Consider the following 16,326-nt stretch of genomic DNA (forward strand, 5'->3'; position numbering starts at 1 on the left):
GAACTCGCTGCATCCATGGTCTGGTCAGATCGTTCTGTAACAATACAGAGGCGGATGCAAGATGCAAGCAACGATGGTTTAATGAATACAGGTTACAGCAGCAACAGGACAGACAGACTGTACTCAGACGGAATCCGACTCAGGGACTAGGGCGCATCCTCCTATGTGAGCGTGCTGAGAAACCCAGGGGAGAGTGTCCGGATGGGTAGGAAGGAGCACAGCAGATAATCCACACAAGGGCGGCGAGAGATGAGCACGGACACACGACACAACCTCAGGGAAGTAACAACGATCTGACAACAAGAAACACTGGTTACAGAACATATAAAGGGAAGATAAGTGATTCCAGCTGGCGCAGACAATCAGGCCGAGATTAGGAACCACGCCCACACAAACACGGGAGAGAGAGAGAGAGAGAGAGAAAAGGAAAAGGAGGCAGTGGATTCATGAACCGTGACAGGGGTGGGAGGGATAGGGGAGGGGTGGGAGGGTTAGGGGAGGGGTGGGGTGGGAGGGTTAGGAAGTAGTGAAGGAAAATATATTTTTAAAAAGATGTAACGTGGTGGTGGAAGAAGAGGAGGACCAATGCGCAGCGTGGCAAGTGTTAATATTTTAAATATTTAATGAACACTGAAACAAAACAATAAACAACCAACGAACAGTCCTGTAAGGTGCAACACAACACTAAACAGAAAATAAACACCCACGAAACACAGGTGGGAAAAGGCTACCTAAGTATGATTCTCAATCAGAGACCACGAACGACACCTGCCTCTGATTGAGAACCATACCAGGCCAAACACAAAACACAACATAGAAAACAGAACATAGACTGCCCACCCAACTCACGCCCATACTAAAACAAAGATCTAACAAAAGAACTAAGGTCAGAACGTGACATATATACTGTAAATGTATTTAAATGTATTTATATATGTATGTATTTAAATGTATTTATATATGTATGTATTTAAATGTATTATATATGTATGTATTTAAATGTATTTAAATGTATTATATATGTATGTATTTAAATGTATTTAAATGTATTTATATATGTATGTATTTAAATGTATTTATAAATGTATTATATATGTATGTATTTAAATGTATTATATATGTATGTATTTAAATGTATTTAAATGTATTTATAAATGTATTTATATATGTATGTATTTAAATGTATTATATATGTATGTATTTAAATGTATTTAAATGTATTTATAAATGTATTATATATGTATGTATTTAAATGTATTATATATGTATGTATTTAAATGTATTTAAATGTATTATATATGTATGTATTTAAATGTATTTAAATGTAGTTATAAATGTATTATATATGTATGTATTTAAATGTATTTAAATGTATTTATATATGTATGTATTTAAATGTAGTTATATATGTATTATATATGTATGTATTTAAATGTATTTATATACAGTGCCTATATTCGGCCCCCTAAACTGTATTTCAGGCTTCAAACATAAAGATATAAAACTGTATTTTTTTGTGAAGAATCAACAACAAGTGGGACACAATCATGAAGTGGAACGACATTTATTGGATATTTCAAACTTTTTTAACAGATCAAAAACTGAAAAATTGGGCGTGCAAAATTATTCAGCCCCCTTAAGTTAATACTTTGTAGCGCCACCTTTTGCTGCGATTTGTAAGTCGTATTTATCAATCGAGAGACTGAACATTTTTCCCATTCCTCCTTGCAAAACAGCTCGAGCTCAGTGAGGTTGGATGGAGAGCATTTGTGAACAGCAGTTTTCAGTTCTTTCCACAGATTCTCGATTGGATTCAGGTCTGGACTTTGACTTCAAACTTTATGTTTGAAGCCTGAAATGTGGCAAAAGGTCGCAAAGTTCAAGGGGGCCGAATACTTTCGCAAGGCACTGTATATACAGTCCCAGACAAAAGTTTGAACACACCTACTCATTCCTGGGTTTTTCTTTTTTACCATTGTCTACATTGTAGAATGATAGTGAAGACATCAAAACTATCAGAGACACATCAGAGAGGGTGATACATAACATCCCCCCCCCCCAACACATCAGAGAGGGTGATACATAACATTCCTCCCCCCCAACACATCAGAGAGGGTGATACATAACATTCCCCCAACACATCAGAGGGTGATACATAACATTCCCCACCCCAACACATCAGAGAGGGTGATACATAACATTCCCCCAACATTCAGAAGGGTGATACATAACATACCCCCCAACACATCAGAGGGGGTGATACATAACATCCCCCCAACACATCAGAGAGGTGATACATAACATTCCCCCAACACATCAGAGAGGGTGATACATAACATTCCTCCCCCAACACATCAGAGAGGGTGATACATAACATTCCCCCCTTGAACACATCAGAGAGGGTGATACATAACATCCCCCCAACACATCAGAGAGGGTGATACAAACATACCCCCAACACATCAGAGAGGGTGATACATAAATTCCCCCAACACATCAGAGAGGGTGATACATAACATTAACATTCCCCCAACACATCAGAGAGGGTGATACATAACATTCCCCCCCAACACATCAGAGAGGGTGATACATAACATTCCCCCAACACATCAGAGAGGGTGATACATAACATTCCCCCAACACATCAGAGAGGGTGATACATAACATTCCCCCAAACATATCAGAGAGGGTGATACATAACATTCCCCCCAACACATCAGAGAGGTGATACATAACATTCCCCCAACACATCAGAGAGGGTGATACATAACATCCCCCAACACATCAGAGAGGTGATACATAACATTCCCCCAACACATCAGAGAGGGTGATACATAACATTCCCCCAACACATCAGAGAGGGTGATACATAACATTCCCCCAACACATCAGAGAGGTGATACATAACATTCCCCCAACATATCAGAGAGGGTGATACATAACATTCCTCCACCCCCAACATATCAGAGAGGGTGATACATAACATTCCTCCACCCCCAACACATCAGAGAGGGTGATACATAACATTCCCCCAACACATCAGAGGGTGATACATAACATTCCCCCAACACATCAGAGAGGGTGATACATAACATTCTCCCCCAACACATCAGAGAGGGTGATACATAACATTCCCCCAACACATCAGAGAGGGTGATACATAACATTCCCCCCCCAACACATCAGAGGGGTGATACATAACATAACCCCCCAACACATCAGAGAGGGTGATACATAACATAACCCCCCAACACATCAGAGAGGGTGATACATAACATTCCCCCAACACATCAGAGAGGTGATACATAACATTCCCCCAACACATCAGAGAGGGTGATACATAACATTCCCCCAACACATCAGAGAGGGTGATACATAACATCCCCCAACACATCAGAGAGGTGATACATAACATTCCCCCAACACATCAGAGAGGGTGATACATAACATTCCCCCAACACATCAGAGAGGGTGATACATAACATTCCCCCAACACATCAGAGGGGTGATACATAACATTCCCCCCCCAAACACATCAGAGAGGGTGATACATAACATACCCCCAACACATCAGAGAGGGTGATACATAACATTCCACCCCCCAACACATCAGAGAGGGTGATACATAACATTACCCCCAACACATCAGAGAGGGTGATACATAACATTCCCCCAACACATCAGAGAGGGTGATACATAACATTCCCCCAACACATCAGAGAGGTGATACATAACATACCCCCAACACATCAGAGAGGGTGATACATAACATTCCCCCAACACATCAGAGAGGGTGATACATAACATTCCCCCAACACATCAGAGAGGGTGATACATAACATCCCCCCCACATCAGAGAGGGTGATACATAACATTCCCCCAACACATCAGAGAGGGTGATACATAACATTCCCCCAACACATCAGAGAGGTGATACATAACATTCCCCCAACACATCAGAGAGGGTGATACATAACATTCCCCCAACACATCAGAGAGGGTGATACATAACATTCCCCCCAACACATCAGAGAGGGTGATACATAACATTCCCCCAACACATCAGAGAGGGTGATACATAACATTCCCCCAACACATCAGAGAGGGTGATACATAACATCCCCCAACACATCAGAGAGGGTGATACATAACATTCCTCCCCCAACACATCAGAGAGGGTGATATAACATTCCCCCAACACATCAGAGAGGGTGATACATAACATTCCCCCAAACATATCAGAGAGGGTGATACATAACATTCCCCCAACACATCAGAGGGGTGATACATAACATTCAACACATCAGAGAGGGTGATACATAACATTCCTCCACCCCCAACACATCAGAGAGGGTGATACATAACATTCCTCCCCCAACACATCAGAGAGGGTGATACATAACATTCCTCCCCCAACACATCAGAGAGGGTGATACATAACATTCCCCCAACACATCAGAGAGGGTGATACATAACATTCCCCCAACACATCAGAGAGGGTGATACATAACATTCCCCCCAACAACACATCAGAGAGGGTGATACATAACATCCCCCCCCAACACATCAGAGAGGGTGATACATAACATTCCCCCAACACATCAGAGAGGGTGATACATAACATTCCCCCCCCCAACATCAGAGAGGGTGATACATAACATTCCCCCAACACATCAGAGAGGGTGATACATAACATTCCCCCCAGAGAGGGTGATACAAACACATCAGAGAGGGTGATACATAACATTCCCCCACATCCAACACATCAGAGAGGGTGATACATAACATTCCCCCAACACATCAGAGAGGGTGATACATAACATTCCCCCAACACATCAGAGAGGGTGATACATAACATTCCCCCAACACATCAGAGGGTGATACATAACATTCCCCCAACACATCAGAGAGGGATGAGAGGGTGATACATAACATTCCCCCCAACACATCAGAGAGGGTGATACATAACATTCCCCCCAACACATCAGAGAGGGTGATACATAACATTCCCCCCAACACATCAGAGAGGGTGATACATAACATAACATTCAGAGAGGGTGATACATAACATTCCCCCAACACATCAGAGGGTGATACATAACATTCCCCCCAACACATCAGAGAGGGTGATACATAACATTCCCCCAACACATCAGAGAGGGTGATACATAACATTCCCCCAACACATCAGAGAGGGTGATACATAACATTCCCCCAACATATCAGAGAGGGTGATACATAACATTCCCCCAACACATCAGAGGGTGATACATAACATTCCCCCCAACACATCAGAGAGGTGATACATAACATTCCCCCAACACATCAGAGAGGGTGATACCATCCCCCCAACACATCAGAGAGGGTGATACATAACATTCCCCCCAACACATCAGAGAGGGTGATACAGAGAGGGTAACATTCCCCCAACACATCAGAGAGGGTGATACATAACATTCCCACATCAGAGGTGATACATAACATTCCCCCCAACACATCAGAGAGGGTGATACATAACATTCCCCCAACACATCCCATCCCCCCAACACATCAGAGAGGGTGATACATAACATTCCCCCCAACACATCAGAGAGGGTGATACATAACATTCCCCCCAACACATCAGAGAGGGTGATACATAACATTCACATCAGAGAGGGTGATACATAACATTCCCCCCAACACATCAGAGAGGGTGATACATAACATTCCCCCAACACATCAGAGAGGGTGATACATAACATTCCCCCAACACATCAGAGAGGGTGATACATAACATTCCCCCAACACATCAGAGAGGGTGATACATAACATTCCCCCCAACACATCAGAGAGGGTGATACATAACATTCCCCCCCAACACATCAGAGAGGGTGATACATAACATTCCCCCCAACACATCAGAGAGGGTGATACATAACATTCCCCCCAACACATCAGAGGTGATACATAACATTCCCCCCAACACATCAGAGAGGGTGATACATAACATTCCCCCCCAACACATCAGAGAGGGTGATACATAACATCCCCCCAACATATCAGAGAGGGTGATACATAACATTCCCCCAACACATCAGAGAGGTGATACATAACATTCCCCCCCAACACATCAGAGAGGGTGATACATAACATCAGAGAGGTGATACATAACATTCCCCCAACACATCAGAGGGGTGATACATAACATTCCCCCCAACACATCAGAGAGGGTGATACATAACATTCCCCCCAACACATCAGAGGGTGATACATAACATTCCCCCAACACATCAGAGAGGGTGATACATAACATTCCCCCAACACATCAGAGAGGGTGATACATAACATTCCCCCCCAACACATCAGAGAGGGTGATACATAACATTCCCCCCCCAACACATCAGAGAGGGTGATACATAACATTCCCCCAACACATCAGAGAGGGTGATACATAACATTCCCCCCCAACACATCAGAGAGGGTGATACATAACATTCCCCCAACACATCAGAGAGGGTGATACATAACATTCCCCCAACACATCAGAGAGGGTGATACATAACATTCCCCCCAACACATCAGAGAGGGTGATACCCCCCCCAACACATCAGAGAGGGTGATACATAACATTCCCCATAACCCCCCAACACATCAGAGAGGGTGATACATAACATTCCCCCCCCAACACATCAGAGAGGGTACATAACATTCCCCCAACACATCAGATACATAACATTCCCCCAACACATCAGAGAGGGTGATACATAACATTCCCCCAACACATCAGAGAGGTGATACATAACATTCCCCCCCAACACATCAGAGAGGGTGATACATAACATTCCCCCAACACATCAGAGAGGGTGATACATAACATTCCCCCAACACATCAGAGAGGGTGATACATAACATTCCCCCCCCAACACATCAGAGAGGGTGATACATAACATTCCCCCCCAACACATCAGAGAGGGTGATACATAACATTCCCCCAACACATCAGAGAGGGTGATACACATCAACACATCAGAGGGGTGATACATAACATTCCCCCAACACATCAGAGAGGGTGATACATAACATTCCCCCAACACATCAGAGAGGGTGATACATAACATTCCCCCAACACATCAGAGGGGTGATACATCATTCCCCCCCCAACACATCAGAGAGGGTGATACATAACATTCCCCCCCAACACATCAGAGAGGTGATACATAACATTCCCCCCCCCCAACACATCAGAGAGGGTGATACATAACATTCCCCCCCCCCAACACATCAGAGAGGGTGATACATAACATTCCCCCAACACATCAGAGAGGGTGATACATAACATTCCCCCCCAACACATCAGAGAGGGTGATACATAACATTCCCCCAACACATCAGAGAGGGTGATACATAACATTCCCCCCCAACACATCAGAGAGGGTGATACATAACATTCCCCCCAACACATCAGAGAGGGTGATACATAACATTCCCCCCAACACATCAGAGAGGGTGATACATCATTCCCCCAACACATCAGAGAGGGTGATACATAACATTCCCCCCCAACACATCAGAGAGGGTGATACATAACATTCCCCCCAACACATCAGAGAGGGTGATACAACATTCCTCCACCCCAGAGAGGGTGATACAACACATCAGAGAGGGTGATACATAACATTCCTCCCCCAACACATCAGAGAGGGTGATACATAACATTCCCCCAACACATCAGAGAGGGTGATACATAACATTCCCCCAACACATCAGAGAGGGTGATACATAACATTCCCCCAACACATCAGAGAGGGTGATACATAACATTCCCCCCAACACATCAGAGAGGGTGATACATAACATTCCCCCCCCACACATCAGAGAGGGTGATACATAACATTCCCCCACATCAGAGAGGGTGATACATAACACACATCAGAGAGGGTGATACATAACATTCCCCCAACACCCCCCCCAACACATCAGAGAGGGTGATACATAACATTCCCCCCATTCCCCCCCAACACATCAGAACACATCAGAGAGGGTGATACATAACATTCCCCCAACACATCAGAGAGGGTGATACATAACATTCCCCCAACACATCAGAGAGGATACATAACATCAGACATCAGAGGGTGATACATAACATTCCCCCCCAACACATCAGAGAGGGTGATACCATTCCCCCCAACACATCAGAGAGGGTGATACATAACATTCCCCCAACACATCAGAGAGGGTGATACATAACATTCCCCCAACACATCAGAGAGGGTGATACATAACATTCCCCCCAACACATCAGAGAGGGTGATACATAACATTCCCCCAACACATCAGAGAGGGTGATACATAACATTCCCCCCAACACATCAGAGAGGGTGATACCCCCCCAACACATCAGAGAGGGTGATACATAACATTCCCCCCACAACACATCAGAGAGGGTGATACATAACATTCCCCCAACACATCAGAGAGGGTGATACATAACATTCCCCCAACACATCAGAGGTGATACATAACATTCCCCCAACACATCAGAGAGGGTGATACATAACATTCCCCCCCAACACATCAGAGAGGGTGATACATAACATTCCCCCAACACATCAGAGAGGGTGATACCCCATAACATTCCCCCCAACACATCAGAGAGGGTGATACATAACATTCCCCCAACACATCAGAGAGGGTGATACATAACATTCCCCCCCAACACATCAGAGAGGGTGATACATAATAACATTCCTCCCCAACACATCAGAGAGGGTGATACATAACATTCCCCCCCAACACATCAGAGAGGGTGATACATAACATTCAACAGAGAGGTGATACATAACATTCCCCCCCAACACATCAGAGAGGGTGATACATAACATTCCCCCATCAGAGAGGGTGATACATAACATTCCCCCCCAACACATCAGAGAGGGTGATACATAACATTCCCCCCCAACACATCAGAGAGGGTGATACATAACATTCCCCCCCCAACACATCAGAGAGGGTGATACATAACATTCCCCCAACACATCAGAGAGGGTGATACATAACATTCCCCCAACACATCAGAGAGGGTGATACATAACATTCCCCCAACAACACATCAGAGAGGGTGATACATAACATTCCCCAACACATCAGAGAGGGTGATACATAACATTCCCCCAAACACATCAGAGAGGGTGATACATAACATAACACATCAGAGAGGGTGATACATAACATTCCCCCCCCAACACATCAGAGAGGGTGATACATAACATTCCCCCCCAACACATCAGAGAGGGTGATACATAACATTCCCCCAACACATCAGAGAGGGTGATACATAACATTCCCCCCCCAACACATCAGAGAGGGTGATACATAACATTCCCCCCCAACACATCAGAGAGGGTGATACATAACATTCCCCCAACACAACACATCAGAGAGGGTGATACATAACATTCCCCCAACACATCAGAGAGGGTGATACAGAACACATCAGAGAGGGTGATACATAACATTCCCCCCCAACACATCAGAGAGGGTGATACATAACATTCCCCCAACACATCAGAGAGGGTGATACATAACATTCCCCCCCAACACATCAGAGAGGGTGATACATAACATCCCCCCCCAACACATCAGAGAGGGTGATACATAACATTCCCCCCCAACACATCAGAGAGGGTGATACATAACATTCCCCCCAACACATCAGAGAGGGTGATACATAACATTCCCCCAACACATCAGAGAGGGTGATACCATTCCCCCCAACACATCAGAGAGGGTGATACATAACATTCCCCCCAACACATCAGAGAGGGTGATACATAACATTCCCCCAACACATCAGAGAGGGTGATACATAACATTCCCCCCCAACACATCAGAGAGGGTGATACATAACATTCCCCCCAACAACAACATCAGAGAGGGTGATACATAACATCCCCCAACACATCAGAGAGGGTGATACATAACATTCCCCCCAACACATCAGAGAGGTGATACATAACCCCCCCAACACATCAGAGAGGGTGATACATAACATTCCCCCAACACATCAGAGAGGGTGATACATAACATTCCCCCCCCCAACACATCAGAGAGGGTGATACATAACATTCCCCCAACACATCAGAGAGGGTGATACCATTCCCCCAACACATCAGAGAGGGTGATACATAACATTCCCCCCCCAACACATCAGAGAGGGTGATACATAACATTCCCCCCAACACATCAGAGAGGGTGATACATAACATTCCCCCCAACACATCAGAGAGATACATAACATTCCCCCAACACATCAGAGAGGGTGATACATAACATTCCCCCCCCCCAACACATCAGAGAGGGTGATACATAACATTCCCCCCAACACATCAGAGAGGGTGATACACACATCAGAGAGGGTGATACATAACATTCCCCCAACACATCAGAGAGGGTGATACATAACATTCCCCCCAACACATCAGAGAGGGTGATACATAACATTCCCCCCAACACATCAGAGAGGGTGATACATAACATTCCTCCCCCAACACATCAGAGAGGGTGATACATAACATCCCCCAACACATCAGAGAGGGTGATACATAACATTCCCCAACACATCAGAGAGGGTGATACATAACATTCCCCCAACACATCAGAGAGGGTGATACATAACATTCCCCCCCAACACATCAGAGAGGGTGATACATAACATTCCCCCCAACACATCAGAGAGGGTGATACATAACATTCCCCCCCACAACATCAGAGAGGGTGATACATAACATTCCCCCAACACATCAGAGAGGGTGATACATAACATTCCCCCAACACATCAGAGAGGGTGATACATAACATTCCCCCCAACACATCAGAGAGGGTGATACATAACATTCCCCCCAACACATCAGAGAGGGTGATACATAACATTCCCCCCAACACATCAGAGAGGGTGATACATAACATTCCCCCCAACAACACATCAGAGAGGGTGATACCATTCCCCCAACACATCAGAGAGGGTGATACATAACATTCCCCCCCAACACATCAGAGAGGGTGATACATAACATTCCCCCAACACATCAGAGAGGGTGATACATAACATTCCCCCAGAGAGGGTGAACACATCAGAGAGGGTGATACATAACATTCCCCCCCCAACACATCAGAGAGGGTGATACATAACATTCCCCCCAACACATCAGAGAGGGTGATACATAACATTCCCCCCCAACACATCAGAGAGGGTGATACATAACATTCCCCCAACACATCAGAGAGGGTGATACATAACATTCCCCCCCAACACATCAGAGAGGGTGATACATAACATTCCCCCCAACACATCAGAGAGGGTGATACATAACATTCCCCCCAACACATCAGAGAGGGTGATACATAACATTCCTCCCCAACACATCAGAGAGGGTGATACCCCCAACACATCAGAGAGGGTGATACATAACATTCCCCCAACACATCAGAGAGGGTGATACATAACATTCCCCCAACACATCAGAGAGGGTGATACATAACATTCCCCCCCAACACATCAGAGAGGGTGATACATAACATTCCCCCAACACATCAGAGAGGGTGATACATAACATTCCCCCAACACATCCCCCCAACACATCAGAGAGGGTGATACATAACATTCCTCCCCCAACACATCAGAGAGGGTGATACATAACATTCCCCCCCAACACATCAGAGAGGGTGATACATAACATTCCCCCCCCAACACATCAGAGAGGGTGATACATAACATTCCCCCCCCAACACATCAGAGAGGGTGATACATAACATTCCTCCCCCAACACATCAGAGAGGGTGATACATAACATTCCCCCCCCAACACATCAGAGAGGGTGATAACATTCCTCCACCCCAAACACATCAGAGAGGGTGATACCCCCCCAACACATCAGAGAGGGTGATACATAACATTCCCCCCCAACACATCAGAGAGGGTGATACATAACATTCCCCCAACACATCAGAGAGGGTGATACATAACATTCCCCCCAACACATCAGAGAGGGTGATACATAACATTCCCCCCCAACACATCAGAGAGGGTGATACATAACATTCCCCCCACATCAGAGAGGGTGATACCCCCCCCCAACACATCAGAGAGGGTGATACATAACATTCCCCCAACACATCAGAGAGGGTGATACATAACATTCCCCCAACACATCAGAGAGGGTGATACATAACATTCCCCCCCAACACATCAGAGAGGGTGATACATAACATTCCCCCAACACATCAGAGAGGGTGATACATAACATTCCCCCCCCCAACACATCAGAGAGGGTGATACATAACATTCCCCCAACACATCAGAGAGGGTGATACATAACATTCCCCCCCCAACACATCAGAGAGGGTGATACATAACATTCCCCCAACACATCAGAGAGGGTGATACATAACATTCCCCCAACACATCAGAGAGGGTGATACATAACATTCCCCCCCCAACACATCAGAGAGGGTGATACATAACATCCCCCCAACACATCAGAGAGGGTGATACATAACATTCCCCCCCAACACATCAGAGAGGGTGATACATAACATTCCCCCCCAACACATCAGAGAGGGTGATACAACATTCCCCCCAACACATCAGAGAGGGTGATACATAACATTCCCCCCCAACACATCAGAGAGGGTGATACATAACATTCCCCCCCAACACATCAGAGAGGGTGATACATAACATTCCCCCCAACACATCAGAGAGGGTGATACATAACATTCCCCCCAACACATCAGAGAGGGTGATACATAACATTCCCCCAACACATCAGAGAGGGTGATACATAACATTCCCCCAACACATCAGAGAGGGTGATACATAACATTCCCCCAACACATCAGAGAGGGTGATACATAACATTCCCCCACATCAGAGAGGTGATACCCCCCCCAACACATCAGAGAGGGTGATACATGACATTCCTCCCCCAACACATCAGAGAGGGTGATACATAACATTCCCCCCAACACATCAGAGAGGGTGATACATAACATTCCTCCCCCACCAACACATCAGAGAGGGTGATACATAACATCCCCCCCAACACATCAGAGAGGGTGATACATAACATACCCCCCCAACACATCAGAGAGGGTGATACATAACATTCCCCCCAACACATCAGAGAGGGTGATACATAACATCCCCCCAACACATCAGAGAGGGTGATACATAACATTCCCCCCCAACACATCAGAGAGGGTGATACATAACATTCCCCCCCCCAACACATCAGAGAGGGTGATACATAACATTGCCCCCCCAACACATCAGAGAGGGTGATACATAACATTCCCCCCCAACACATCAGAGAGGGTGATACATAACATTCCCCCAACACATCAGAGAGGGTGATACATAACATTCCCCCAACGTATCAGAGAGGGTGATACATAACATTCCTCCCCCCAACGTATCAGAGAGGGTGATACATAACATTCCCCCCCAACACATCAGAGAGGGTGATACATAACATTCCCCCCCAACGTATCAGAGAGGGTGATACATAACATTCCTCCCCCAACACATCAGAGAGGGTGATACATAACATTCCCCCAACACATCAGAGAGGGTGATACATAACATTCCCCCACCCCCCCAACACATCAGAGAGGGTGATACATAACATTCCCCACCCCCCAACACATCAGAGAGGGTGATACATAACATTCCCCCCAACACATCAGAGAGGGTGATACATAACATTCCCTCCCCCAACACATCAGAGAGGGTGATACATAACATTCTCCCCCAACACATCAGAGAGGGTGATACATAACATTCCTCCCCCAACACATCAGAGAGGGTGATACATAACATTCCTCCCCCAACACATCAGAGAGGGTGTTACATTCCCCCAACATTCCTCCCCCAACACATCAGAGAGGGTGATACATAACATTCCCCCAACACATCAGAGAGGGTGATACATAACATTCCCCCCCAACACATCAGAGAGGGTGATACATAACATTCCTCCCCCCAACACATCAGAGAGGGTGATGCATAACATTCCTCCCCCAACACATCAGAGAGGGTGATACATAACATTCCCCCCCCAACACACTCCTCCCCTCCGTCGTACGATGTCGCCAGAGTACTAATCCTGGAACTCATCATTACCCACACCTGGAACTCATCATTACCCACACCTGGAACTCATCATTACCCACACCTGGAACTCATCATTACCCACACCTGGAACTCATCATTACCCACACCTGGAACTCATCATTACCTACACCTGGAACTCATCATTACCCACACCTGGAACTCATCATTACCCACACCTGGAACTCATCATTACCCACACCTGGAACTCATTATTACCCACACCTGTTAATCATTATGATTCACACCTGGAACTCATCATTACCCACACCTGTTAATCATTATGATTCACACCTGGAACTCATCATTACCCACAACTGTTAATCATTATGATTCACACCTGGAACTCATTATTACCCACACCTGTTAATCATTATAATTTACACCTGGAAATCATCATTACCCACACCTGGCACTCATCATTACCCACACCTGTTAATCATTATGATTCACACCTGGACTCCCTTACCTTCATCATCTCCTCCCCTGTATAGGTCCCTCTCCCAGGGTTCACTCACCAGTTGGCATTGTTCTTGTCTATCAGCGTTCTGCCTTATTGTTAGTGTCGTATTCTTAGTTTGGTTGTTTTATTCAAACGTTCCACCTGCTCCCGACTCACCGCCCCGTCATTACGAACAGGAGAGTTAAAGAATAATATAAACAGTAGGCTCTCTGTCAGGGTGAATGGTGATTAGACCAGGATACAAGAGGTGTCATGTTGCCACCAGGACATTCAGCACAATAAGGGTTCATTCGTTTCTCAGTTATAGTCATAGATAATATCAAATAGTAAAATCCTAATCTAACACATCGTTTTTAATATAATACCATGTTAAAATATGCAATATGTACAAAACAACAATATTACAATGACAAGGTTTGGCAGCTTTATGAAAATACATCTTTAGAGTGGTTAGTTAATGAAGTCTCATTGATGCACGGATTCAGCAGGAACAGGGTTTATTTCCACAATACTGAACCAATCTGTTCCACTTTGTTCCACTACTGTACCAATCTGTTCCACTACTGAACCAATCTGTTCCACTACTGAACCAATCTGTTCCACTTTGTTCCACTACTGAACCAATCTGTTCCACTTTGTTCCACTACTGTACCAATCTGTTCCACTACTGTACCAATCTGTTCCACTTTGTTCCACTACTGAACCAATCTGTTCCACTTTGTTCCACTACTGAACCAATCTGTTCCACTTTGTTCCACTACTGTACCAATCTGTTCCACATTGTTCCACTACTGTACCAATCTGTTCCACATTGTTCCACTACTGTACCAATCTGTTCCACTACTGTACCAATCTGTTCCACTACTGTACCAATCTATTCCACTTTGTTCCACTACTGTACCAATCTGTTCCACTACTGTACCAATCTGTTCCACATTGTTCCACTACTGTACCAATCTGTTCCACTTTGTTCCACTACTGTACCATTCTGTTCCACATTGTTCCACTACTGTACCAATCTGTTTCACATTGTTCCACTACTGTACCAATCTGTTTCACATTGTTCCACTACTGTACCAATCTGTTCCACTACTGTACCAATCTGTTCCACTACTGTACCAATCTGTTCCACTACTGAACCAATCTGTTCCACATTGTTCCACTACTGTACCAATCTGTTCCACTTTGTTCCACTACTGTACCAATCTGTTCCACATTGTTCCAATACTGTACCAATCTGTTCCACATTGTTCCACTACTGTACCAATCTGTTCCACTACTGTACCAATCTGTTCCACTACTGTACCAATCTGTTCCACATTGTTCCACTACTGTACCAATCTGTTCCACTACTGTACCAATCTGTTCCACTTTGTTCCACTGCTGTACCAATCTGTTCCACTTTGTTCCACTACTGTACCAATCTGTTCCACTACTGTACCAATCTGTTCCACTATTGTACCAATCTATTCCACTTTGTTCCACTACTGTACCAATCTGTTCCACTACTGTACCAATCTGTTCCACATTGTTCCACTACTGTACCAATCTGTTTCACATTGTTCCACTACTGTACCAATCTGTTTCACATTGTTCCACTACTGTACCAATCTGTTCCACTACTGTACCAATCTGTTCCACATTGTTCCACTACTGTACCAATCTGTTCCACATTGTTCCACTACTCTACCAATCTGTTCCACTACTGTAC

Source organism: Oncorhynchus nerka, linkage group LG24 (genome assembly GCF_034236695.1).
Source record: "Oncorhynchus nerka isolate Pitt River linkage group LG24, Oner_Uvic_2.0, whole genome shotgun sequence".
Taxonomy (NCBI): Eukaryota; Metazoa; Chordata; class Actinopteri; order Salmoniformes; family Salmonidae; genus Oncorhynchus; species Oncorhynchus nerka.